This window comes from Mustela lutreola, chromosome 3 (assembly GCF_030435805.1).
Source record: "Mustela lutreola isolate mMusLut2 chromosome 3, mMusLut2.pri, whole genome shotgun sequence".
Lineage (NCBI taxonomy): Eukaryota > Metazoa > Chordata > Mammalia > Carnivora > Mustelidae > Mustela > Mustela lutreola.
In genome coordinates this window covers 203,595,623-203,620,193 of record NC_081292.1, presented here as the reverse complement: position 1 = coordinate 203,620,193, position 24,571 = coordinate 203,595,623, and the positions used below count along the sequence as shown (strand labels likewise).

General features: G+C 39.5%; 1 pseudogene; it reads right to left on the bottom strand.

Annotated features, from left to right (window-relative positions):
• Window positions 1-15,997: 15,997 nt before the first annotated feature.
• LOC131827977 (tigger transposable element-derived protein 1-like) overlaps window positions 15,998-24,571 on the bottom strand; it is a 109,664-nt pseudogene continuing 101,090 nt past the window's right edge.

Genomic DNA, 24,571 nt, shown 5'->3' with positions numbered 1-24,571 from the left:
TAAGTCACACTGACTTCCATAAACTGCAGATTTCCCACTTTTCCCCCGTATTCATATTCCCTACCAGTTAGTCAATCTGGTTAAGATAAAAATGTTGAAAGGATTTGGTGTTGCAGAGAAAAGAAAGATGTAGATTTTCTAATACTATTAAGTAACATACTTTGTTTCTAGACAATTTATTTTTTTAAAAAATTCAGCATCCACTACATGCCCACCTGTTCCCAAAACTTAGGAGATACAAAGAAGAATAACACAATCCACACTTGGCTGAAGAAATATCTATATATATTTTTATACTTTTAGGAGAGAGTGATTATACACAAACTGTAAAAATTGTATTAAAAACATTACCGGGTACCTGGGTGGCTGCGCGGGTTAACCCTCTGCCTTTGGCTCAGGTCATGATCTCAGGGTCCTGAGATCGAGCCCTAAATCCGGCTCTCTGCTCAGCAGAGAGCCTGCTTCCCCCTCTCTCTCTGCCTGCTTCTCTGCCTACTTGTACTCTCTCTCTGTCAAATAAATAAATAAAAATCTTCTTAAATAAGTAAATAAAAATATTAAAGAATGGGTTTACTGGTGGCTCAGTCGGTTGGCTCAGTTGGATGCTTGGTTGGTTTGGGTCATCATCTCAGGGTCCTTTGGAGCCCTGCTTCAGGCTCTGCACCAAGCAGGGGGTCTGCTGAAGATTCTCACCCTCCCCCTCTGCCCCACCCCACTCTTGCACACACTCTCTATAGTAAATAAATAAATCTAAAAATATATATTAATTAATAAGTAAAGTTTCCAAAAATGATTAGGCAAACATAAGATGAATACCTATTGTATGCAGCAGGAATTAGAATGAATAACTGTGACATTTTGTCAACAATTGCTTTACTTTTCACATTGTTCCATTTTGCATTGTTAAAGTCACAAAGTAAATGGCGAAGGTTGGTTGGGGGGCCCGTGAGTAGTTTAAAAAAAAAAGAAAAAAAAACTAGTTTTATTTTAAAGTTAAACAATGAGTCCTACAAGCGTTATTCTGACTCAGAACGGAGGTGCAGTGTGGCATCCTCCAAAGGCTGCCAAACATCTGTCTGTCCTCAGTCCCTCAAAGATCAGCACAGCGAAGTCCAAGGTCAAAGTAGAGGAGTCATCGGGATGGATCTTGCAAAGATGCCTTTTCCCTATCAAACAACTGCGAACCCCCAGATGGAACAGTGCCAGCCTCAGAGTGACCTGTTCGTGGCCTGGAACCGACCTGGAAGACCGACGTACAGGGCTCTGTGGGGGCAGGCCTGGGCCTGGTGCAGGGGGAGGCCACGGGGGGCGGGTCTGAGTGGAGGGCGGAGGAGACGCACGTGGCACAGCCGGCGCAGGAAGCGGCGCCCAGATCGCCCCGCGGCCGCACAGCAAACCGCTCGGCCTCGGCACCACTGTGGACGCGGCCCGCCCCGAGTTTACATTTCTTTGTGTCGCTGTTTGTCTTCCGGCCACGCTTCCCCAACTGTTGTATAGTTGTATAAAACTCTGAATCTTCCAAAACCCAGCGCATCCTTGTTGTGTGACAAGGAAAATGATTTTTAAACACACGAGGCGGCTTCTCTCTTGCTAACTCGCTCGCGTAGGAACTTCTTCTCTCTTTGAAGCCACAGCCGGGGGAGAGCTGGGATTTGCACAGCAGAAACAGCCTATGTACATTCTGCTTCTGAGCCCAAAATAAAGATGTGAATCCAAAGTTTCCCTTAGCCTCAGTTTATGAAGAGACCCCAGGGTTTTCCACCCTCCGGAACTAGACTTTTGTGGAAACGGAGCCGAGCGCGGCGACCCCGCCTGCGGGCGACAGGTGGCGGTCAAGATGGCGGCGTAGGACGACGCCCGGCTCGCCGCCTCCCACACGCGCCAACTCTGCAGCTACACAAGGAACAGGAGGCGCGACAACGGCCTGAGCAACGGCTGCAGAGCGGACGGACAGCCAAGGCCGCCTCGCCGCAGACGGGGGACACTGGACACGAAGTCACCGCGGGGCAACCCCGGCGGGAGGGCGCTCACACCCGAGCTTCTCCCCAAGGAGCTGCTCCCTGAGGAGCAAAGGGTTTGCCCCCCACATAGGACGCCTCAAGTTTGAGAGAGAGAGAGAGAGAAGCCCCGAAGACGTCCGGCTTCGACGGCCCGCAGAGCGGCACCCGCCGCGCCCGCCCGAGTCCGACAACCTGAGAAACGGACGGCTCTTAGGGCTCGCGCGCAGGAACTCACCGCCGGGGCGGAGCAGAGGCCGCCGCTGCGCCACCAGGGCCGGGGCCGAGTGAATGGGGCTCGTGTGCTCGTCCGCAAGTCGGCCTGAGGGGCGAGCGCCCCCCTCTCCCACCTCCAGAGGCCCGCCTGCGGGCGCGCGCCTCCCTCACACGCTTCCTCCGCGGGCGCCATCTTTGTTTTGCCCCCCCCCCCCTTTAATGCTCGGCCTTCGCGCCCCTCGTACCCGCTGAGCAGGCGCCTTCTCCACACTCTCGCTTGTGCAGGGCACTAGTATCTCTCCGAAGGGAGCTTCTGCGCACGTCTGACGCCCCGGGTTGGCTGCTGTGCACCAGCAGATGCCCACTGGTGGCGCGGTCCGAGGCCCGAGGGCCATGGGATCCGGGGTCGCCCGGCACTGTCACGACTGCGGAGACCATGCTTGGCCGCCGGGCACTGCCGGGACGGCGGACCGAAACACCCCGACTCTTGTGTGAACGCGGCCTCTCTGCTTGTCCCGAGCTCCCGCCGGAGGAGCAGCGTTCACGTCAGGCCCACGTGGCGGGAGCAGAGAGGCTGGCGAGCGTGGTCTTCGCACTCTCTCCGCCCTAGTCCAGCTCGCGGGTGTCTCCCTGAGGGCGCACGCGCACCCTGGCTGGGTACCCGGATGTTTGCGGCTGCACCACGTGACGTGTCTGCGTCACCCAGCGCCGCTGGCCCGTGGTGCTTCCGAAAGAGTGAGAACAAGAGGCGTTCGGAGAGGATAAGGTGATGTGTGGTTATCTGGGTCCCGGGGAAAGATCTAGTCCCTCTAGCCCTCGGGGTCGCCACCAGTGGGAGTAAGTGTACGAGAGGATAAAAGGGCCAAAGTAACCCCAATCAGGTTTCAGTCAGAATAGGACAGCGTCTCGCGGGTGTTCTCATCGCCCACCGTGTCCAGCCTGGAGGCAGAGGTAGGACAGCACCGACTAATGAAGTGTCTGTTCTAGAGGAATGTGGTGACGAATGTTCTAGGACAACTTGGATGGGTTGTGGTGCCCAGTTCTGAGGTCAGTCGCCAGGGAGGCGCTGCTATAGGGGTTTCCTCAGACGTGGTCCCCACGGAGACGAGCACACGTTAAGTGAAGCCGGGACCTTCCGGAATGCGGGTACACGTCCTCCGAGCCTCCGCAAGGCTCAGGAGAAAAACTGAGGTCCGGGTCCCCCGATGAGAAACTGTTCTGCCTCCAGATGGTCTTCAGACTCGAGACCATCCGCTCTTCCGTGGGTCTGCAGACTGCCTGCCCGCCTTGCAGATTTGGGACTTGCCAGCCCCCACAAGCACGTGAGTATATAAATAGGCAGTGTGCATCCTATTGGGTCTATTTCTGTGGAAAACCCTGAGTGATACAGTGGGTAAGTCTGAAGGGGCACCCTGAGCCCGCATTGCCGGCACGTCCTGCGCAGCAGATCGTAGATAGAGACCTGCAGCACATGCGAAACAAGGAGTCCGGCGGACGGGGCTGCGGAAGACAGCTTTGGAGCTTTGCGACCAGAGTAAGTGGCAGCAGCCGTGGATTTCATCAGCAGCTATCCAAGTGACCAATAATAGCAAGTGACCCCTCAGAAGGTGCCGGCTCCCACACCCCACAGGCCAGCACAGACTAACCATACCACAAAAAAATTTAGGGACGATACTGAGAAGAGCATAAGCCGGTTGACAGCCCAGCCCTCCATGGGATCACACCGGTGTCCCGCTGAGCCATCTTCATGAGAAGAGGCAACGTTAGAGAGTAGAGTAACAGCCCTGGTGTAAAATTTGTACTTCGAATTCACTGGGTGCATGATGAAATACACTGAGCTGAACATATTAAACCCAAACCTACTTTTCTGGTCAAGATTCCTTTCAGGAGAGGTGAGGTCAGCAACATGGCAGAATAGAAGGGTCCCACTCATATGCTGCCTTAGCGACAATAATTTGGTAGCCACCTACAGTCAAAAGTACCTTTGTACTTTGGAGATTTGCTCTTGTGGGAGTTTTGGAATCCACATAAGAGATGGCAAAACCCCAATAGAGTCCAAGACCAAGGAGAGTCATTTTGAGAAAGCAGGCAGGTGCCCAGGCAGCAGGCTATCCAACAAAGGTCCCAGTACAGTCACAGAAGCAGCACTGTCCCTCTGTGGACTTGGCTGCTCCCCCATTTGACCTTGGTCCTACCACCAGCACCATCTGTTAAGAGACCCTGGAAGACAAATGACGAGTCACACCTACCCTTGCCTCCAATAATAGGCCCTTCAGTACTCAGTCTGGCCATGAATGCTGAAGTGTCCCAAAACCCTGCTCTTTCATCTCTGGTCCAGGAGTCCATGTCACCAGGGGATGGGCTGGCAGACACACCTGTCAGTTCCCCTTGAAAGCAAATCAACTGCCTTTGGTCCCACCATGAATCCTGAAATGGTACCGTGACTTGGCTCCATACCCTTTCAGGGAGTGGTCCTGACCACACAGGGACCCAGCAGATGACGTGCTTTCCTGTGCCCCCAAAGTTAGGCCCACTGATATCTATCCAACTGTGAATCCTGAATCAACCCTGTGACCCAACTCCAAATTTACTAGTCAGTGTGAGGGCTTTGCTGTATACCAACAAGCCCAGCAAGGTGCACACCAATCCATTCTCTTGGAGGGAGTCCTATAGACCTCAGTCCCAACCGTGGACCCTGAAGCAGGCTTCTGACAGGTGCAGCCCCTCTCAGATGCAATCCAGAGAAAATCCTAACCATCTAGTGGCCTACCCAGTGACTCAGCAGAAGCCTTACCATACTCAATGGGAGGAACCCCATCTGTGTACCTAACAGGTCTGCCATCTGAGGACCTACTTGAAGACCTTGAAGTGGAGACTTGTTTTAGTACCACCCTGCTAACCAAGGTCATGGAGGCAGTCCTGTCCACCCAGAGAGCAGGGTAGACACCTGCCAAAGACCCTGGTAACAGGAGCACAGTTGCTGGATTATATAGTAAAAGTTTATTTAGTTTAGTAAGAAACTGCCACACTGTCTTTCAAAGTGGCTTTCTAGCTTCATTCATTCAAAGCAATGAATGAGATTCCTATTGTTCCACATCTTCACCAACTTTTGGTATTGCCAGCGTTCTGAATTTTGGCTGTTCTAATAGGTGTATAATGGTGTCTCATTTTTTTTTAATTTTTATTTTTTAAATTTCTTTTCAGTGTTCCAGAATTCATTGTTTATGCACTACACCTAGTACTCCATGCAATACGTGCCCTCCATAATACCCACCACCAGCCTCACCCAACCTCCCACCCCTCTCCCCTCCAAAACCCTCAGATTGTTTCTCAGAGTCCACAGTCTCTCGTGATTCATCTCCACCTCGAATTTCCCCCAACTCACTTCTCCTCTCTGTCCCCCCATGTCCTCCCTGTTATTCCTTATGCTCCACAAATGAGTGAAACCATGTGATAATTGACTCTCTCTGCTTGACTTATTTCACTCAGCATAATCTTCTCCAGTCCCGTCCATGTTGATACAAAAGTTGGGTATTCATCCTTTCTGATGGAGGCATAATACTCCATTGTATGTATGGACCACATCTTCCTTATCCATTCGTCCACTGAAGGGCGTCTTGGTTCTTCCACAGTTTGGTGACTGTGGCCATTGCTGCTATGAACATTGGGGTACAGGTGGTCCTTCTTTTCACTACATCTGTATCTCATTGTTTGCAATTCCCTAACAGCTTATGATATTGAACATTTTTTCATAGGTTTATTTGCCATCTGTGTATCTTGTTTGGTGAGGTGTCTGCTCAGCATTTGTGTTTTTCGATTGTGATATTCTGCTCATTTTTTCAAACTTTAAATATGAAGGGAAAAATTCACTTACTTTTATAATAACCTCAAAGATTTCCTTCTTGGATTTCTACTCTTTCCATCCTGAGATGGGAGTGAAGAATCAGAGTTATTTAATTGGGGAAAAAACCCCAGATGCCTCACTCATAATCTTCTCTGAAAAAAACAAACAAAACAAAGAAAAAATAGAACTGATATTTTCTCGGGGAGGAACATAGACAACATTGTACCTGAAAATAATAATAATTCACATTGTCCAGGTGGCCTGGAACATTTGCCACTTGACTTCCATTGTCCTGATTTCACCTCTAAAACACTGACAGGACACAGCAGTTATCAGCATCCCACTCCAGGTGATTAATCAGAAAGTCTAGGCTATTTTTGAATTGTCAACTTTAGTTTTATGAGCTATGCCCTCACTTGTTTTGAATGCCCTTGTATTTAATTCTTATCAATTTTACGGCCAAGTAAAACAGGGATCAAATTTACTATACAAGTTCTGATTAATGAAATTATTTAAACAACTTTTACCAGTGGAATGGAAATACTGTTACTTTCTAATAACTAATACATTTTCAAATAGGTAGCAAGTCAGGATATTTATTTTCTGAAAATGTGTTATATCAAAATATAACAAATTGCCATTGGGAAAAATCAAAAGCACCTTATTAAACCGTGTTTTGGCATGAGTATGGTTTAGAATATGAAAGTGGGCTGTTAACGGGTCTCAAGCAGTTTATAATAGCTTTACAGGCATGGCTATTAAGGACACTAAAAGTATCATAACATAAAAAAAGAAAATAAAGAGACATAAATATAGGTCATGGTCAAAATATCCTTAGACATCAATAATTTAGATAAAAATTAGACTTTGCTTTCTAATACATTTTCATGTATTGGACCATATATTATATGTAATGATTCAGATTAAAATTCTATATTCTTTTAACCTTTTAATTTAAGCATTTATAATTAATATATATGTACTTTATGCTCTAATAGAATCTCTGAATATGTTTTAAAACTCTTGTTTGAAAGTGAATATTCACGTAGTGATGGTTATATCAAATTATATCATCAAAGATAAAATGAATAAATTTAAGGGCAGATAAAATTCTGAAACAACAACAAAACCACCAATCAATAGAAAATAATTAAAAAGCAGAACTATCTAATCATCATGAATCACTAAATAAGTGGAAGTTCTAGAATATTTTGGGAACTGCAAGCAACTCAGAAGGTCCATCTAACATATCTGGGTAAATCTACAGTTGAGAATTATCCTGGGCAAAGAGTTGTCAGTTGTCCTTCTGAAGATTCATGGAACATTCACTGATCATCCATTACAGTACCAATATTTATTAATTACATTCTAGAATGTCTTCGTTCTCTTCGTCTGAATTCTTTCCTGCTGCTATTTCCTCTGCTTTACCTTCTGAAGGAATTACAAATAATTTCTCCAAAACCAGAGCAGTGTTGATCAAGCATCAATCCAACCAACGTTTTTACCTAAATTAAATAGAAAATGCCAGTGTGTTGAGTAAACAGAAATAACTGTTTCTTGAAACTTGCTTCAGTTATCCATATATATTGTGTGGATATTCATTTATATACAAGTATGTGTCTGTCAAGATTAAAATATAATTGTTACTAAGTCTAATGGCTATAAATTAAGAAAAGAAAACATAAATTTCTATTAGAACATCAAAAATTATTCTTTAGGGGACCTGGGTAGCTCAGTTGGTTAAGTGTCTGCCTTCAGCTCAAGTCGTGATCCCAGGATTCTGGGATAGAGCCCTGCATTGGGCTCCCTGATCTGCAAGGATCCTGCTTCTCCCTCCTTCTGCCTGCCATTCCCCTTGATTGTTCTCTCTCTCTCTCTCATTCTGTCAACTAAATAAATAAAATCTTCAAAAAACAAAAGAATTATTCCTTAGTCATTTTTTATTCTTATTATAGTTGAAGAGTATTTTCTGACAATATATATTCCATTTTGACTAATAAAATTGTTGTTCACGCAATTATTCTCCTTGTAGATCGTGCAATTTTGCTTTGGGAAAATTCAAGAAATATTTTCTTAAACACTATGTTTTTCACTAAATTATATAAAACCTAGAATTGTGACTCTTGGAAAGTAAGACTAATTTAAAACCTTTGATGTATGATTTGTGACATGACTCCTATTTAACCTTCATGACAGAACATCTCACAATGTATGTATATATGAGCAAATGCAAATTGTTATTAGAACTGATATAACTAGGAAGTATTTTCCTTTGTGTAGTACAATTGAAGCATCAATTACGTTACAATAAATATCATTCCTTTGACATGTAATACAAAAAGGCATTTGAGAAAGAATTTTCCACACTAATTTGGCACAATTTCTCATTACTAGTGGCAGAGATAACAAAACTTTGGATTAATTTCAAACTTTGTTAATATGAATCTTTCCTAAAATAAAAACTAAAATTTTCTTTTTAAATCAACTTTATTCAGGTATAATAGACATAAAATGCTATACATTTTAAATTATACAGTTCAGGTTATATAAGAGGCCTTTGGAATGGCTCCAGATGTTTCCTTGCTGTGCAAGTACACTCCTTATAGTGGTAAATTCCAAAACACCCTTTGGACACCCACCTTGTGGCTTAGCACTCTAAACTCACAAGTCCACTCTCTTCAGTTTTTTGCCTAATAGGCACCTTCTTCATCCCAAGCAGAGGGAACAACTTCCATGTAGCCCACTCCATTTGGAGGAGCTAAGAGGAGAGTGGAAAAATTATCCTGAAAACATACTCAGAAAATCCTGAAAAGTTGGTTTGCTTGAAACTCTACTGCAGGATGCTGTTTAGAAGAAATGTCCCCACTTCCCCCCCTCCATTACCCCAGTGTTTTTTTGGATGATAAAAGTAGGATCTGGACTGATATCTTTTAGAGAGATGACCTCTGGCCTTTGTACATTTGCCATCAACCATGAAAATGTCCTCTGAATTAATTCTGGTTTCTTTTGGGGGTAAGAACTTCTTAACATTTTATTGCTTTATTAGACACTAAAGTTATAACCCAATATATTTTCTTTTGCTCAGGACAAAGTCTTCATAACTATTTCCTTTGGGGTGGGTATGGGGAAATGAAGGGACAGTTTTGTTGTAAAGAAGGTGCGAGTCATACTCTAAGTTCCAGTTTTCCATGCTGGGACTGTATTTGCCATTCCTTGGGCATGGGTTCAAAGACAGGTTTTCCAATCTGGGAATTTTATGTTTTTAATATTAAATGAAAATGGCAAATTTCAAGTATCTGTCATGATTTTCTTCATATTTGAAAGCATGTGCCACTCTCTGGTGTATGAACATTTCAGAAGTTTCATTCTTTCAGACCCTTACACTTGTAAATCTAAGTATCTAATTTTGTTAATGGGGTTTTCCATACCCCAAGATTTTGCTATAAACGGGCATGTATGTGCCAAGAACTGTTCAAAGAGTTCAGTGATTTTCATTGTTAACTCATTTAATCTTTATAACAACCACAGAGGTTGGTTGCCATTATCATCCTTATTTGATTCCTGTCTGTGGCATAGGCAGGAATGAGGTATTTTACACAAGTTTGCACAGATAATAAGTGCAAGAGACAGAAATAAGACACAGCTTTGATTTGACTCTAGAATCCATGTTCTTTTTTTTTTTTTTTTAGTTTTCTGAATTGTTTAGTAATTTTTATTTTTTTGTATTTATTGTTTTTAAATTTTATTTTTTTCAGTATTCCAAGATTCATTGTTTATGCATCACACCCAGAGCTCCATGCAATACGTGTCCTCAATACCCACCACCAGGCTCACCCAACCCTCCTCTACCCCTCCAAAACCCTCAGTTTGTTTCTCAGAGTCCACAGTCTCTCATGGTTCTTAAACACTGTGCTATGCTGCCTTTCCATAGAGTGGTCCATTTTCTCTTCTTGAAGTGAATTAATTTCTGAAGTTAAAAATTATGTTAATATAATATATTACACTTAGTTAAGTACATATCATATAGAATTTGGGAAGGGCACTACTTTGATATCTTCATATATTTCTTATTGTAGCATTATAGGGAAATCTTCTTTTCCCAAAGTAAAGTAGATATACTACCGTTTAGATGTTACAACTTGTAAATATATTAATCAATGATCTTTTTTGAAAGTCTAGAAATGGCATCAAGCAAACATTAACATTTAAAAGTGTAATGCCAAAAATGATCTAATTTCAGTAATTTTCAGAATTTTTTTTCCTGTTCAAAATTTATCATAGGGGACACCTGTGTGGCTCAGTTGGTTAGGCTCTGACTATTGATTTCAGCTCAGGTTATGATCTCAGGGTCGTGAGATCAAGCCCCATGTCAGGCTCTGGGCTGGGCATGCAGTCTGTTTGGGATTCTCTCTCTCCCTCTCTCTCTGTCCCTCGATGTCACGCTCTCTTTCTCTCTCTTTATCTCTCTCTCAAAGTCTTTAAAAATAAATAAATAAAATAAAATTTAGCATAGAATTTTATATCCCCAAAATTACCAATTCTCACATGATTAGACAGGAAACCATCTTATACCTAGCTAGTAGCTGTCATCAGTTTTGTGTCTTCTTCTGACTTTAGTTTTAAAAAAAATCTGGTTACCCATCTTTATATATTATAAATTATATACCTAAAGTTGGTAAAGCTTCCCCTGAAATTTAGTCACTATGATTCTTGAAGCCTTCTTTATAAATCCCCAAGCCTTAAATTAGTTAATTCATTATGGATCTTTGCAAAGTTCACTTCATTTTTTCATGTCTCTTAATTTGTTGAGATACAAACTGAACACTATAATTTATTATGAAAATATATCTGTCATCATAATGTTCCATCTTTGGAGCACTGGTCTGGGAGTCAGAAGATTTAGTATCTACTTCCCCCTTTCCACTTTATTAGCTATTTTGAGTTACATAGGTCATCTGACTCATCTGCACCCCAGTGTGCTTACATGTACATAGTAGCAACTTGACTAGAAGATCTTTACTGTCTCAAGATGGTATGCTTCCATGATTTTCTCCAGTGAAACAATAATTTTTAATGGATATCTCTGTATATCTAAATTTCCTGCATTTTTCTTTTGCCGTATTTTTTCTTTACAAATCAAATTATCTTTTATCCCAAAGGAGCTTCATTATATTTATTTTTCAGCTGGTCAAAGTTGTTCAGAATTCTAATTTTCTATAAGGTAAGGGATTCATCCACTTAAAATATCAGTTCTTCAATGCCAATAATCAGTACCTAGGGAAAAAATCAGAATATTCTTGCGTGTATTAGATCAGCTTTGGGAATTTATGTAAGATAAACTAGCATGTTTACACCTAGTCTCATTAAAGAAAACTTAACAGGATAAAAATAGGTCAAAATGTGAGATTAACCAATCATTACTGTTCCTCCATTTTTTTCCTCCTCTAATCGTATTTATTTAACACCCCCATTTACTGTGCTAGGTGCTATGCCAAGAAAGCACAACAGATGTATTTCTTGTCTTTGAAGAACTCACATCTTAAAATAGGTATTACTGAAGTGCGAAAAAAGGGTAAGAAATAGATTTAAAATATGCAGAGAATAAGTGACTCTTTCAAAGTATGTGTACTTTTACCAATATGTTCTAGTTGAAATCTTGTCGTGAAAGGTTCGTTGTCATCAACTCTGACCCCACAACTTGGGCAACAGCTTCTACATTGCTCATCTTCATATGACTTTTAGGAGGATCTTACAGAAAAGGAACACATAGGGGCATCTGCGTGGCGCAGTGGTTAAAAGTCTGCCTTCAGCTCAGGTCATAATGCCGGGATCCTGGCATCCTGGCATCCTGGGATCGAGCTCTATGTCAGGCTCCCTCTCATTGGGAAGCCTGCTTCTCTCTCTCCCACTCCTCCTGCTTGTGTTCCCTCTCTATCTCTCTCTGTCAAATAATAGAACCTGAAAAAAGAGAACAAATATTGTCTTTTTTTCTCTTTCCACTAGTGTTTTTACACACGTCTCTTCCTCCTTCCTTCCCCTCCCTCCCTCTCCCCTCCCTAGTCGGCCTCACCTCACTCCCTACACAGTTTCTTCCTCCAGTTTAGGTACTTCATGTAAAATTAGCCCCATACTTTCTGTGGAACCTGGGTCCCCAAAATTAGTCTCAACTTTTTCTTGAAATTATTCTTAAATTTTTTTCCTGAGATATACCTTAAAGGGTTCCTGAGAAATAAATAATGATGATGATAAATCCAGTGTATCTTCTTTTTGTAAAGAGACTTAGAACCTCCGGTAGAGGGAGTGTAAGTAATCCTCGCTGCAGTGTGGTTTGTACGCGCTTAACGTGTGGCCCCATGGTTGGAGAAGGTCAAGAGAACTATAAAGGAGGAGTTGGGAAATTTCTGATAGGACTGAAATAGGGAGTGATAAGAGTTAGAAATATTTCAGCAATATTTGAGAATATGCAGAATGTTCTAAGGAGTAGATGTGGAGGAAAGGAATAGTACAATAAGCAGTCTGGGCTTATCCTTATATTCTCATTTGTAACCATGGATAAGGAATGGGACAGTGAAGAAGAGGGACAGCAAGAGAAGAATTTTAATGAGAGTGGTTTGATGGCTACAATGATGAATTACTAGCTCACTCCTGATAAAACACATAAACACCAAGCCTTCATTCCTTTGTAAAATGTGGCTAATGGCGTTCTCCTACTGAGACAATGTCAAAAATAACAATAAAAATTATTTAAAAGCTACCAATAGAAAAAAAAATCCCTTAAATAATAAATTTTCTTTCCTGAACTTGTTCAAAGCTTCATTCAACTATTCTACAGATTTATTTTAACATGCCATTTTTTATTCTAACAGAATACGGTTATCCTGTTTGAAAAATCTAAGAGAATTTTTCCCTTTGTCAATTGAAACATGCCACTCATGTCTATAAAATGATCATATAATGTAGTGGTCATATAATGTAGAATAAGATCTGTGTTTCTTTAAAAATAATATACAAGAGAAAGATTGGTAATGAAAGTGACAGTGAATAGAAACATGATAATGGGGAGATGCTGAATCAGGTGAGCCAGAATATTTAATATAAACCAAATCATTTAAAATTTATTTTACAGAAACAGATGCATTTAAATTACTATTTAGGTGCTCTTATACATTACTGTTTATAGGGTATGGTTTAAATTCACTGCACAATTAGTTACAGCTCAGTTGGTAAACGTGTTAATGAACCAAGCAGAGTCTGAACCATTTATTTAGGACATGCAAATACTTTCAAGCAAGGAGAAACATTCTTCCCTCTGCAGGGACTCCTATGTAGAAAAATTACTGATTTTATGTTGACTCTCGTGACAGTGTTAGAGTCTATAAAAGTTTAAAACTAAATGCTTGATGGGATTTGTATATTCAGTAGAAATAAAATTCAGTGCAATTGTATTCACAGTCTTTTTATATTTTGCTTGGGAGTTTTAAAAATGCTTCTAGAAGAGGTGAATGTTTTATTGATTAGCTAACACTACAATTTTTTACTATGTATAAATAATTGCTAGGTGTTTCAGCAGATTCGAGTTGTAAAAGTGACTGGAGTCAACAATATTTGGTAAATTACAGTAATTCCTTACTAAACATTTTTCACATTTCAATTAACTTTTTTTCCTCCCCTAAGTACTAAACAATAAAGTAACTGTGCCGCTAGAAATCATTTTGTCGTGCCTGAACATTACCATTTCACAAAGAGCAATCATTTTTGGATACATAAGCTGTCAGTAAAATAATTTTATTTACCTTTTAATTGATGCTTTAAGCCTCTTTAAGACCATCATTAACAAACCTTCTTTAATGATTAGCCAGGAAATGTCTTCAAATAATTAGCAAATTTCTGGCACCAAGCAGAACAGCTTTGTCCCGCAGGACTGGAGGTGGAGGAAAGTTTGAGGAGGCCCACCAAAAGAAAATTCTAGGCCAGATATTCCCAGTGCTCACAAGGATGGGTATCTAGAGCCATTTAATAAGACTTCCATCTGGAACAGAAGAGTGCTCTTTAGTATCGTCATCATTTTTTAATCAGCAGAGGTGGGCTTGAAAATTCTTTCCTGTGTGTAAATATGGAACATCTGTGGTAGCAAATGCCTGTACAGACTCTGCGAACAAAAATAGAAAGATTCCTATTTTGAAATCTCTTTCCTGGGATGGTCATGGATGAGAAATAAAAGATCAGATCCTATCAAGACATCTTAAGATAGTATTTACAGTTGCTACAGAAGATAAGCAGTTTGCCTATTGTTTCAAGACAATGATCTTAATTGATAATTTTCTTAATGTCCCCAAGCATAAGATTCACTTATACACATAGAGGCATGTTGATGTAACACTTCTAGCAAAAAGATAATGTTACTGTCTGCACAGTTCAAGGTCTCCATGATGACTATATATCAGAAAATAATTTGAAAAAGACAAATTCTACTCCTCTGCAAAAGTACTTAAGATTGTTATTTCAGATTATTTTTAAAAACTCACATGCTGACTTTATACAAGTAATAATAAGAATATTTCATTCAGATCTGGCTCATAAAAATCCTTTTTTTTTTTTTTTTTTTTTTTTTTGTTATCACAAAAAAAACTTAGACTTACTCTCCTAATCATGCCAAGTTAATTTAGACCAAAAGATGTGAAACAATGGAGAAAAGTAATAACTATAGTATTTAAAATAATTTGGGTGGGGGTTTTCCCCTTTCTGGTGTTTATCATACTTTTCAACAGACCAATGAACACACCACACTTTGAGGTCAGAAATTTTATGCAGTATATAATATGTCCACAAAAGAATCCCAAATCAGCAAATGGCCTTTGATTTTTCTGGTTGAGGACACAACATATTTTTTAATTACAAGTTCCAATTTTAACTACCATAAATAAGTCCACCCTGATTCCATTCATATAGTACAAGACAAATTCCCTAATTTCTGGCATATAACAGATAATTATGGAAGACATATTTACCCCTGTCAGAGAAGTGATTTCCAAAACATTTTAGGAACAACATGCCATATATTAAAAATTGCATGCTGTGAACCTTATTTAGTATGTTCTATTGGGAGACTATCTAGCCAACTGTATATTTTTAAACTTGCATGTCTTTAGGAATGGGGCTATACTGTGTTTGAATTTAATTCAAATGTTCCTTATGATAAAGCAGTAGTATTTTAATACATTGAAGAAAACCTTATGCTTATTGGCAAGAAACTAGAACTGATTTATAAAAAGAGTAGAAATGTTTGAGATTAATTACCAATGTCTTCAGCTGTGATGAAAGAATGACACACCACTATTGATACAGTAGAGTGGTAAGGTGATACTAACATATGAAATAAAAGGCTTTAGATCATTTTGAAAATTTTATTCAGTCTGTTATTTTGGAAAGCTGCTGGTAAGAGATTATATTAATTATTCTAGAACTTTCCAGCAAATGAGCTTATTACTGTTCTCACCCCAAACTGTCCTGTCAATTCTACATTTTTTAATAAAGATTTTTATTTATTTATTTGACAGACAGAGATCACAAGTAGGCAGAGAGGCAGGTAGAGAGAGAGGAAGGGAAGCAGGCTCCCTGCTGAGCAGAGAGCCCGATGCGGGGCTCGATCCGAGGACCCCAGGACCATGATCCCAGCCAAAGGCAGAGGCTCAACCCACTGAGCCACCCAGGCACCCCCAATTCTACATTTTTAAAAACTATTTTCTATATAATATACAGACATACCTCAGAGACACTGCTGGTTCGGCTCCAGATCATGGCATTAAAGCAAATATTGCAATAAAGCAAATCAAATGAATTTTTTTCATTTCCTGGTGCATATAAAAGTTATGTTAACTCTATTAACTATACAATACCAGTATGTCTAAAAAACATCTACATACCTTAATTTAAAAATACTTTATTGCTTAAAAGTGCAAATCATCATCTGAGTTTCCAGCGAGTTGCCATCTTTTTGCTGGTGGGAAATCTTGCCTTGTTGTTGATGGTTGCATACAATGCTGTTTAATACCATTTTGCCTACAGAACTTCTTTCAAAATTGGAGTCAGTCCTCTCAAACCTTGCCACTGCTTCATCAAGTAAGTTTATGTAATATTCTAAATCCTTTGTTGATATCAACACCTTCACCAGGAGTAGATTCCATCTCAAGAAACAACTTTCTTTGCTCATTCATAAGGAGCAACTCCCCATCCATTCAAGTTTTATCATGAGATTACAGCATTTCAGTCCCATCTTCAAGCTCCACTTCTAATTCTAGTTCTCTTACTACTTCCAGCATATCGGCAGTTACTTCCTCCATTGAGGCCTCAAACCCCTCAAAGTCAACCATGAGGATTGGATGGAGTCAATGTCTTTCAAACACTTATTAATGTTGTTACTGTGACCTCTTCCCTCTTCTTGCAAATTATGAATGTTCTTAATGACATATAGAATGGGGAATCCTTTCCAGATGGTTCTCAATTTGCTTTGCCCAGATTCATTTGAGGAATCACTATTAATGGCAGCTATATGTATATGTATATATATATATATATATATATATACACACATATACATATGTATATGTATACATATACATATATATACATATACATATATATTTCTTAAATAATAAGACTTGAAATTTGAAATTACTGCTTGATCTATGGACTACAGAATGAATGTTGTGTTAGCAGGCATGTGTTAACATTAATCTCATTGTATATCTCCATCAGAGCTCTTGGGTGAACAGATACATTGTCAATGAGCAGTAATATTTTGAGAGGAATCTTTATCTTTCTTTCTGAGCAGTAGGTCTCAAGAGTGTGTTTGAAATATTCAGTAAACCATGTTATAAACAGAAGTGTTGACATTCAGATGTTGCTGTTCCATTTATGGAGCACAGACAGAGTAGATTTAGCATAATTCCTACGGGTCCTAGGATTTTTGGAAAGGCCAGTGAGCATTGGCTTCAGCTCAAAGTCACAAGTTGCCTTAGTCCCTAACAAGAGAGTCAGACTGTCCTTCGAAGTTTTGAAGTCAGGCATTAGCTTTTCCTCTCTAGTTTTGAGAATCCTAGATGGCACCTCTTCCAATAGAAGGCTGTTTCGTCTACATTGAACATCTGTTTAGTGTGCCGCCTTCACTGATGACCTTAACTAGATCTGGAGAACTTGCTGTAGCTTCTGCACCAGCACTTGCTGCTTTGCCTTGTACTTTTATGTTACAGAGACAGCTTCTTTCCTTAAACCTCAGGAACCAACCTCTGCTAGCTTCCAACTTCTCTTCTGCAGCTTCCTGACCTCTCTCAGCCCTCAGAGAATTGAAGAGAGTGAGGGTCTTTCTCTGGGTAGGCTTTGGTTTAGGAGCATATTTTGGCTGGTTTGATCTTCCAACCAGACCTCTAAAACTTTCTCCGTATCAACAATAAAGCTGTTTCACTTTCTTATCTTTCATATGTTCACCAAAGGAGCACTTTCAGTTTTCTCCAAGAATCTTTCCTTTCCATTCACAACTTTGCCAGCTGGTTCAAGAGGCCTAGCTTTCAGCCTGTCTTAGCTTTTGACATGACTTTATCACTAAGCTTAGTCATTTCTGGTTTTTTACTTACAGTGAGATATTTATGACTCTGCCTTTCACTTGAACACTTTGAGGCCCTTGTAGGTTCTTAATTGACCTGATTTCAATATTGTTGTGTCTCAGGGAATTGGGAGGCCTGAGGAGAGGGAGAGAAGTGGGGGAAGAGCCAGAACACACATTTATCCATTAAGTTCACTGTCTTATGTGAATGCAGTTCATGCTGCCCCAAAACAATTATAATGGTCACATCAAAGATCACTGAATACAAGTCACCATAACAAATACGATAATAATGAAAATTTTTAAATACTGTGAGAATTATCAAAATGTGACACAGATGGGGCGCCTGGGTGGCTCCGTGGGTTAAAGCTTCTGCTCTCAGCTCGGGTCATGATCCCCAGGATCCTGGGATCAAGCCCCGCATTGGGCTCTCTGCTCCGCAGGAAGCCTGCTCCCTCTCTCTCTCTGCCTGCCTCTCTGCCTACTTGTGACCTCTGTCTGTCAAATAAATGAATAAATAATCTTTTTTTTAAAATGTGACAGAGAGGGGCGCCTGGGTGGCTCAGTGGGTTAAAGCCTCTGCCTTCGGCTCAGGTCATGATCCCAGGGTCCTGGGATCGAGCCCCGCATCGGGCTCTCTGCTCAGCGGGGAGCCTGCTTCCTCCTCTCTCTGACTCCCTCTCTGCCTACTTGTAGTCTCTGTCTGTCAAATAAATAAATAAAAAAATAATAATAAAAAATAAAATGTGACAGAGACATGAAGTGAGCAAATGCTGTTGGAAAAATGGCACTGATACAGGGTTGCTACAGACCTTCAATTTGTAAAGAATGCAATATCTGTGATGCACAATCAAGCAGAGCATGATAAAATGAGGCATGCCTGCATATAAAATTCAAAATGGTATTCACTATGTTTATCGAAATGCACTGAATATTTTTCTAAATCCAAAAAGATTATAAAAACCTGGATGATTTTTTTTTTCTGCATGTTCTTATTGTCCTTAAATTTATAACATTTTCCTCCATCTCTGCACTCTGTAGTTTGAGGATGGGGGGGGAATTAGTGCTGTAATGTTTAATACTTTTCATTTGGGTTTATGAGACAGAATCTAACTCATCAAAAGTATATTAGATAGGTCTGATTAGTTCCTTTGCAAATGTCTTTTGGAATGCATATCACATACTTTACATGCAATTAGATGTTAAAATATAGAAGGATATAGGGAAAACTGAGATAGTATCCTTGAGTGTGCTTACAGAATTCCAGAACTGAAATAGAAACATGTTTTCATAATTACCATTTATTTTAGCTTCATGTCAATCTCTAACTGGATTACTCCTTTATAAATAATCTTACAGATAAAACCTTCGACAATAAAATTAGATGCAGAGGGGGATATGAAACAAAATAAGCTATGAATTCTGTTCTTGAGAAGCTAATAGTTTAATATGGGAGAGAAGATATGTAAATAACTATAAAACAGAGAGATGATTGGTAATCTGAGGGGAATCACTAGGTTAATTCAATGAAGAGGAAAATGACTTCAGAGGACCTGGTGAGGAATATGGCAGATGAGTTTTGGGAATGAGTCTGGTAGAAATAATCAGAAGATGAGAAAAGCAGGGAACTTCATAGTGTGTAAAATTACTAATAATGAGGGACTTTTTAATCTTTTTTTATTCCATCTTTAATGAACGAATAACACATAAGGGAGGTTCATTTCTCACAATGTTCATTTCACACTTGGAACCAAACTCCAAGGCCACATCTGAGAAAGTGTCCTGGGTGTAGAGCAATGGAGGGCTGTGCAAGCAATGATGACAGGGGAAGTGGGTTTTGAAATGAGGCACCCCGGAGCCAAACCGGCTCGAGGAGACCTTCTGGTCATTAGGGATTCTTTAGGCCATTTGCTCCTGAAGGATTATTGTCGGGCTCACATGCTCTGTAAATGCCAACAAAGACAATTGCTTATGGAAAAATTAACTTGGATAAATTTAAAATTGCTCTTTGCCCTTACATTAAAGATTCTGGAGACTCTCATTTTTCCATATTGTTTTGGTTGTGTGTTTCTTGGCAGCCTGATTACAGCTAGAGGCTGTGTTTTTTATATTATTCATTGCTGAATATTAGGTAAGCAGAAAAGATCGAAACAGTTGGGTTGGGTAGGCTGCTTCACACGTGTAGGTGATGGGGTGAACTGCATTCCTGAGCCTTTTAAGGCAGTTATTAGCAAGCGCACTGTGGCCACCACAGGTGAAATTTATCTCATTAATTTTAATTGGGGAAAGTCATCTTTACTTCCTTTACCTAAAGCCCACACTTCATTCCATGGTTTAATTATGTTATTAATGCACCTCACCAAAAACACAGTTCATCTCTTCCGGATCTCCTAATAAGCGTCTTACAACAGTTCTTCCAAAACTTCCCCACCATTTCCAAGCCCTCATTTCTCCACACTAATTCCCAACAAATGAGCTCACCAGTTCTTTATGAAGGAGCTTAAAGTCATTTAGTATAAACTCCCTCATCTCTTGTCATCTCAGATTTGATTTCTCTACAGCATGTCTCTTTCCTTGATGGCATCCCAGAGAAAGAGGTGTTGGTGTCTTTCCTTTCAAGGCTTAGCACTGGGTTTGGACTTTATGCTTCTCTTAAGTGTGGTCTGAGGAGATAAAGCACCAGCATCACCTCAGAGCTCACTCAAAATGCAGAATTTCAGGGCTCATGCTGGAACTAAGAATCAAGATCTAGCTACCAGAAAGATCCCAGTTATTAGCAGGCACATTTACACATTGGTGTACACATTTACATTTTGTTTCAGATCCCAGTAGGTGCTACATCCCCCAGACTATTTTCATTTAATTTTGTACCTCCACTGTAATTCATCATTGTAATACATCTTCCTCCCTCTAGTCTTTTTAAATGTTGATGGGTTTTTTTTTTTTCTCTATCTTGTCAAGCAAGTCCATCTCTTCCCACCACTTCTCACTTAAATTATGCTTTCCAAAGCTTCTTAGCACATTCTTACCCCATCGAACTTGTTCTTACATCCTTTCACGATGACTCCTGACACTTTACTTCTATACGTACCCTTGAAAGTGACCAATGATCTTCAGTTCCATAATCCAACAATCAAGACTTAGTCTGCACGTCTTTACATTTTTGCCGAATGTGGCCTTGCTCAGCAATTTGTTGAAACTTTCTCCTCCAGCTCCCATGACACTACGCTCTAATGCATGGTGCTGGCTTATTTTCCTTTCCTGTGCTCCACTGTGGTTGAAGAACTGGCAGGGGAGAATCCTTAGCTATAAGCATGGGACACCTTAATCATAAGAAATCCCCCTTTCTTTAGAATTGGGGTGGCATTTTTGCAGCATTCAAGGGAAAATCAAAGTGAAATCCAGAACTTGAAAATGCATTTGTTCAAAAGAAAAGGAAATAAGAAGATTTATGGAAAAGTCCTGGGGACTAAAAGGGCTACAGTTCCGCAGTAGATTTTTTTCAGATGCCATCTTCTAAGAGGCAATAAGTGAGCTGCACAGCTTTTAGACGTTTTTCTCCTGATATGGGAATTTGGGTATTATAATTATTCCCTTGGTGCAAACTCTCTTGGCTCAGTTCTCACTCTTCCTCCAACTTGGTAGAAACAACTTTAGAAATCAGGGAAAAAATTCATCACTCAGGATGTTAGGGAAAAAATAGACCCAGAATTCTATTCTGCCCTCTCAGAGAAAACCACTGTTAACACTTCAGGCTTACCTTTCTAAATTTTCTTTCATACATAGATAAATAGATGAATGGATGTGGTGTGTGTGTGTGTGTGTGTGTGTGTGTGTGTATAAACCTAAACATTTTTTTTTAACTATTTGTCTACAAAGAACGAAAGCTCCTTTTTTCCAGTTACTTCTATAGCATGCCTCAAGTTTCTAAGTAAAAGTATATATACCCACATCATTTTCAATTGTCAGTAGTATGACAAAGTGAGGAGATATGGCATAACTTATCTGGATAATTATCACTTTTCTATGTTTTGCTCCTTTAAACAATGTTTAAGTGAGCATTTATGTACAGATACCTTTATTTGTTTATCATATTGCTTCATTATAAAAAATTCCCAAAAGTAGAATTTTTATGTTAAGGGCTATGCATATTTCAATTGTGAACATATATTGCCAAATTGCCCACCAATCTGTAGGCTTTTCATAGTAGGGATGAGTGTGATTTCTCCTGATATTTACCATTATTGGCAGGGCCAGGATTAAGGTCATATAAAATGCAAGGCTGAATCCTGCCTTTATTTAAAACTTTGACATTTTGTTCATCATAGATTTTTTTCATTAATTTCCATCAAAATTTATTTATTCTGATTACTGAATTTTTTGTTCCTGAGGCAAATAACTTGTCTTACCATAGTCCTTGCCTTGGGTATTTAGACTGACTTTTTTTTTAAAAAGCCAATATGGTTGGTATGAAATGATGGTTGTTACTTTAGTTTGCATTTCTAAAATTTCTAGTAAGGGTAAGAAATCTTTCATAAGTATAAAATATGATAATTTATATTTTTTCCTCTAGATTGGTTGTTTGTGTTCTTTGCCAACATTTTATGAAATACCGTCTTTTGCATTTTGATTTGTAAAAACTCTGTTTATCATATACATTGTAATAATTTCCCCAGGCTTTTTTCCAAGGCTTCTTTCACATGATTTTTTCCTATACAGAAGTTTGAAAATTTTTTGTAGGTATGATTTGAATGCAAAAACTGTTTGAAATGGAAAACCAATCTTCTACTTTTCCTCCCTTTCTTCAAATTTTTTTTTCCTAAGAGAATTTAAGACCAATTCTTCCTTGTCCCTAAGGAAATATTAACTTTTTTGCAACTATTAATAATTTGAGTGATTTGAAATGCACTGTCAAAGCCTGTTATAGCATAAAAAGAGGGAGGTCAGGTAGGAGAGAAGAAGCAGAGTAGAAACACAAGAGGTAGAGTGGGGGTTTCTCCACCACTATAAAGCGATTTTTGGAGACAAGACGCCTGGTTTCAGAGCTGTCTCGATTTTCATGCTGGGGAAGTGGCAGGATTCCAGAGACTGTTGAATGTGCATCCAGGCAAAGGCAGCTAGTTCCCTAAATCCCTGTATGAGACAGAAGCCAGAGAGAGCTACCCAACTTCAAGGACAAAACATAGACTTGAATATTGATAATGGCACCATGAGACATTCTACAGAAAATCAAAGCGTTGACATTTGCATCCCATCATCCCCTGGTGCAACACACCTAATTTTTTACCTACCACGTAAGCTTCTCTGATTTTGATGCAACTTTGAGGAATAGAAGAAGGCCTCAGTTGTAATAAGGTTGGAACTTTCTGATAACCTGCTAGAAGGTTGAAATTAAAGGAATAATGTCTTGTTGACTATATATTCAAATTTGAAGTCTAAGATTCACATTTGCTAAATGATTAGATTAAAACCCTTTTCTTATATATCTTTTTGGTTTTGATATAATGCTAAGATAGGCTTTTCCATTTCAGGATTTTTTTTTTAATTGTCCTAGAATTTTTCTAGTATGTTAATGGTTTCATTTTTTTTAATCTTTAATTAGTCTCTAGTTCATTTTAGTGTGTTTGTGTGTAGTGGGAATATAATTTTAAAATCATTTCCAAAATTGTTGGCCGATTTCACTATCATCTCAACCATAAATAAAATTCCCAATAGTGTACTGGACATCCTGTGAATGTGAAGCCAGAACTTGTTCTTTTTTTCCCCGTTTCTTATAATTTGTCAGTCTAGGTTCTTTTAAAATTTCTTTCAGCTTATTCCTTTCAGTTTACTCCACCTAGCAACCAAAGTGATCTCTCTAAAAGACAAATCTGCTCGTGCCATATAGTTGCTGACAAGTATTTGAAGGGCTATGTTGTGTAAGAGAAATCTGCTCTGTTAGGAACAACCAAGACTTCTGGTAGGAAAATCTGGTGCAAATTTAAATTGTCAAACAGTTAAGGATCCGGTAACATAAAGAAGTGGATCCTTGAGTTCTCTTGCCCGTGACCGTATTTCAGATTGGATGAGTACTCTGACAAGATGCTGTAAGGGAGGCTGGGTGGCTCAGTCTGTTGGGCATTGGACTTTAGCTCAGGTCATGATCTCAGGGTCCTCTAATCGAGTCCCACATAGAGCTCCCCACTCAGAGGGAGTCTGTTTGTCTCTCACCCTCTGCTCCTCCCCCTGCCTGTGCTCTCTCTTTTTCTCTTTCTCAAATAAATAAATAAAATTTCTTTTTAATGCTGTGGAAGAGATTCCTTCATAGGTAGAAAGTTGGAACAGGTGATTTCCAGATTCCATAGAACTGGAGCTCAAAAAGTAACAAATTAAGGATAAAATTTGCTGTTAAGATATCTTCAGTTGAAACATGCCATCTTTTCCATTAAGGGCTATTTGTTTTAGGGCTATTTGTTTTATTCAGTTCTATTAAGTGCCATTTCTAGTACTTATTTTAAAATAATGTGACCAAATTTTCTGAATATCTAATATACTTATTTATAATTATATTTGTTCCCTTTACTATTGGTGTAGTATTTTATTGCAAAACAACATTCTTATGAAATGTCAAACTATATTCTCTATCTCTGTTTTGGTATTTAATTAATTGTGATGATTTAAATATATTAAAGTTTATTAGCCAGAATATGATCTTAACATAACTCATTAAGGTGTTTTCTTTCTTTTAGTATGGAGTAATGTTACTGGACCATAGTTTTGGTAAAAAAAAAAAAAAAAAAATGGGGAAAAGTTTATTGTGCTTTTTAGCAATATCCATCAGCTCAACACTGATTATCATATGAAATAGGGGCAAGGAGAATATCAGAACTTCACAGTTGAGTGATTTAGTCTCTGAACCACAATCTAGTTAAGAGC